Source organism: Dipodomys merriami, unplaced genomic scaffold, assembly GCF_024711535.1.
Source record: "Dipodomys merriami isolate MVZ:Mamm:240054 unplaced genomic scaffold, mDipMer1.0.p SCAF_478, whole genome shotgun sequence".
NCBI lineage: Eukaryota > Metazoa > Chordata > Mammalia > Rodentia > Heteromyidae > Dipodomys > Dipodomys merriami.
This window is the reverse complement of record NW_027206044.1, coordinates 728593-733488: the sequence shown is the minus strand read 5'-3', so window position 1 is coordinate 733488 and position 4896 is coordinate 728593. Positions and strand designations below refer to the sequence as shown.

Here is a 4896-nt window from a genome sequence, read left to right as displayed (position 1 = left end):
GGTAGGGATCATGCACACACACATCCCTTCACTGCACATCCACCACAAGGGAGGGGGCCCCACTTCTCAACGGGTGACCTGAAGAGGCCCCACACCCACAGGGACTACATAAATGGAAGTTCACGTGGTGATATTGAAAGGGCTCCAGGGTACAGCCTTGCTTCTGCACTGATCAACTGGCACACACACAAAAAAAAAGGAAAAATGACCACTACACCTTTTCATCAATGATAACCTATTATACTTTCAAAACAGTTTTACTTTCCTCTTGTCCTATATTTTTGCATGGGGCCCTCTGAATTAGCCAGAAATCTCCAGGATTTCTTCATGCACAGTAATACAAATAAATATAGCTTCTATTCTTTTTTGAATTAAGGGAGGTTGCATTTAGTTCTTTCCCATGTTTGATTCATGAAAAAGAAATCCTGAAGTGTATCTGTAAAACACAAAACTCAAGCTACCCAGAGAGATAATCACATGATCAGTGGTTCAAATGATATTTCATCTTTGCATTTCTTTAGAAAACTGCATACTTGGGGCTGGGAAGGTGGCTCAGTGGTAGAGCGCTTGCCTTGCATGCATGAGGCTCTGGGTTTGATTCCTCAGCACCACATAAGCAAATAGAAAAAAGCCAGAAGTGGTGCTGTGGCTCAAGTGGTAGTGTGCTAGCCTTGAGCTGAAGAACTGAGGGACAGCGCCCAGGCCCAGAGTTCAGGCCCCACAACCGGACCACCCCCCAAAAAGAAAGAAAGAAAGAAAGAAAGAAAGAAAGAAAGAAAGAAAGAAAGAAAGAAAGAAAGAAAGAAAGAAAGAAAGAAAGAAAGAAAGAAAGAAAGAAAGAAAACTGCATACTACTTTCTACAATGAGAATATTAACCTGTATTTTGACCAAGAGAGTACAAAATTTCCTTTCCTCCACACTCTCACAACATTCTTACCTTCTGAGTATTTTCAAGGGCAGGTTTTTCCTATGTGCAGTACCCCAGACTGGCCTTAGAATCAAATCCTCTTACTCCAACCCCCTAAATGCTTGGAATTACAAGCTTTTACCACCACACCTGACTCCTTTGATTTTGTTGATAAGAGTTATAATAGTTATGGAGGAGTATCATAGTAATTTTGAGTTGCATTTCTCTAATGACTTTTGTTCAGAAAGCATTAAGCCAGCATAGAAGTGGTATTAAACACAAATTTGTAAACCCACTGGTGATTTTCAGGGCTTTTTGGAAAGCAGGTCTATTCAGAACTTTCGTCCATATTAAATCAAGTTTCTTGTTAATCTCATCTTTAATATCTCTATACAAAGTGAATATTTAATTTAATATAGTAGAAAGGAAAAATTAAGCAACTCCTAACATTTTTTACTTTTCAATAAAATGATATTGCTTAAATCAATTTCTGTTTATGCTTGAGACTATACTACTTAATTTGGTTAGACCTTTTACAAAGCTTTATATACTTTATTTATTTTATGTTGATTGCTCTTTCCAAATCCTGCATGTCTAATTTTGGTTTCTTTCAGTCTCATGAAGTTCAGATTTCAAACCGAAGAATAAATGGAAGGAAACAAACAAAAAAAGAGTTCCTCTCATCTGATGATGCCTCTACAAGAATGAGGAAAGAGTTCATCCTGCTAAGGATCTATGATAGAATTTCAAAAAGAGAATTCATTCTTCTAGGTTTTCCCTATCTTTGTGATGTACCTTAAATTATATAAAACAAAATATACTGCTCAGATACTCTTACGTTTTATCAGTTTTGTACATTTTCATACGGACTTCACATCTGTCTACAACATTCCTTCTTTATAAATGTCCCTGATATTTTTACACTATCAAGACATAAGATAACCAGTTTGATTTACAGCATGAGAGTTATCCTCTTGGCTTCCTTGGAAGCAGAGCATTGTCAATAGATAACATTACTTCTGGTTGCTCACTTCATGTAATGGTTTCTGTAATACATTTTATTTAGTATTTAAAAAACTGTTGGCTAAACTCAAAAGCTCATTCATAGAAGTTTATGTTAAGTTTTTCACAAGTTTTATTGCTCTTAATTCTTAAGATAACATTTGCTATAATACTAATATTATTACCATTTAAGTGTTGGGAAAAATTGTAATTAAAGGCACTAAATGCATGGCCCAAATACACACAGTGAGGAAAAAAAATGAGTCAAAGTTTCCAAAAGTCTTTCAGCAATTCAGAAAAGGTAGGTAAAATCTCACCATTCTCTTACACTCTAAATTCAATATTAATATTGCTCAAGAAATAACAGCATAGCAATTATTGCCGATGATGATTGTTTTCTGTCACAATTTGTCTTCAACACAGACTGTGTTGGTGACATTGCATTATCATGCACAGAATTGAACTTATACATTGAGTTTCAAAGACAGCCAAATTTCTTCTGTACTACAGTTCCATTTTTCTTTTTAAAAAGTACCAAAACTTTTAAATATCATCACTTTCTGTCTTTTAAGAATCCAAAAGAGAAATAAATTCACATTTAATTTAATAAATTGACCTTTGCTTTTAAAGCAAAGTGCTTTAAAAGTAGGAGATGATAAAAACAGGCCCCCACGAAGTAAATTTTCTTCTACTTTTAAAATTATTCTGAAAACCTTGTGCTGCTTGGTCACACCCGTAATCTTGTTTACTTGAGATATCTACTCAGGAGGCTGAGATCTGTGGATAACAGTTGGAAGCCAATCAGGGCAAAATTATTTTTTGAGATTATTTTTCAAAAAAATTTAATGAACTAGCAAAGAGCCAGGAGTGGAGATGTCGTTCATATAGTAGTTCACCAATCTAGAGAGGAAAGGCCTAGCAAGACCTTAAAGCCCTGAGTTCAAATTCTGAGCACTCCAACACACTTGTGTACCCGTGTGCACACACACACACACATTTATTCAAAATACCCTCGTGTCAGTGTTTTGCATTAATTTATTTGTTAACAAGATTATATGGATAAAATAAGGGATATAAACTCTTCAATCTCAGAACATTTTTATACATTTTTTTAATTTTAAAAATACTGCACAGAGGGGTTACATTTACATGAGCAAGGTAATGAGTACATTTCCTAACAAGCATTGCTACCTCCTCCTTTATTTTTCCCCCACCATCCCTTCTCTCCCACCTCCACAAATACACTCCACTCCTCCTCTCTCCTTCCCCTACCTAAATTGTAAAATTCATTTTTCATCATACGTCTTGTGCATCTCATTGTTACAATGGGTCAACCCATATCCCTATTTAAGCATTTTGTTGTTTTCTTCTTCTCCCCAAATTAGAGAAACGTATATACAAGATGTAGGTGCACCAACTTCAAATACAGTGAAAAAAGGGGTTATAGCGTGGTTGAGGAACATATAAAGGAACAAAAAAAAATCACATCGTACAGTATAAGTATGTTAGAAATAATAGCAAGATAGAATCACTTGTGTACCTATCTTGGTGTTCGTTTAGCTTAACATCATCTTATCTGGTCAAATGCACATAGCTTAAGACATTTTCTGATAATCCCGGACATATATTAGCTATTGAAAATAAGAGAAACCATGGGACCTATATTTCTTTGGAGTTGGCTTACTTCACTTAAAAATTTTTTCCAAATCTTTCCATTTTCTAACAAATTGGGCAATGTCATTCTTTCTGATGGAGGCAGAGCATGCAATTGTATATATTTACCAGGTTTTCTTGATCCATTCATCTACTGAGGGGCATCTGGGTTGGTTCCATATCTTAGCTATGGTAAATAATGCTGCAATAAACATAGTTGTGCTGGTAGTTTTAGTATGGTCTTATTTGTGATCCTTTGGATAAATGAACAAAAGTGGGATTGCTGGGTCATAGGGGAGTTTTATGTGGAGTCATTTGAGGAAACTCCATACTGCTTTCCAAAGTGGTTGAAGACTTTTACACTCCCACCAAGAATGCAGTAGGGTTCCCTGGTGGCCCCATCCCCTCCAGCATTTGTTGTTGTAAAAATATGGATTGCTTCACTAATTTTCGAGTCATCCTTGAGCAGGGGCCATGCTAATCTTCTCTGTATCATTCCGATGTTAGTGTATAGGCTGCCGGATTAAGCACAGAACATTTTTTATATAGAAGGTGTAATTTATTTTCTTAGTCAATTCCACAAAAATGTAAATTCAAAAGAATTGTCATGAAATTTTACAATCATGCATTTCTTACATAAGCACACATTTTTGATGTTGGCATAATTTGTGGAGGGGAAGGGGAAAATGTTTAAATAGGGATACAAGTAGACCCATTGCAACAATGAAAGGAACTTTACAACGTTGGTATCTCTACTACTGCCATACCTGCAGATTGTAACTTGATTGCTTCTTTTGAGGTAAGTATCACTATGCCTGGTTCTGCTTGGACTGTGGTCCTCCTAACACAAGCGAAACACATAGCACCCATCAAATGGTTAGAGTTTCTGAAACTTCTTCTTCTTTTTTTTTTTTTTTTTGGTCTGGGCTTGCCTGGAACTGAAATTCTCTAATCTCTGTTTTCTAAGTAGATAATATTACAGGTTTGAGCCACTTTATCCAGTAAAAGTATACAATTTTAAGATATCTTGGTATTGCCTATATTTGTGCTTAACATATATAGCTAACCTTAATTTTCTCCCTCTTTTGTTTAGTACTCTGAGTTGAAAACATTGACTTTCTTGATATACATGGCTTTGTTTTGGGTGGAATCCCATCACAATCCAAAAAATCTTCCAAAAAGTTTATGTCAAGAATCATGGAAAAGAAGGCTTCAGGTTGGAAAGAAAACACTGATCCTTAACTTATAATTGCAGTATATTTATAGTGTTAGTCAATACTTTCTGAAGTATGAGAAGAGAAGGAAGACAGAAATGTGAAAGATGTCAGGTCTC

General features: G+C 35.6%; 1 non-coding gene across 1 annotated transcript; it reads right to left on the bottom strand.

Annotated features, from left to right (window-relative positions):
• Nucleotides 1-3987: 3987 nt before the first annotated feature.
• LOC138808833 (U6 spliceosomal RNA) lies at nucleotides 3988-4094 on the bottom strand. The gene has a single exon (XR_011366628.1). It is a non-coding gene; the product is annotated as a U6 spliceosomal RNA (small nuclear RNA).
• Nucleotides 4095-4896: the final 802 nt, after the last annotated feature.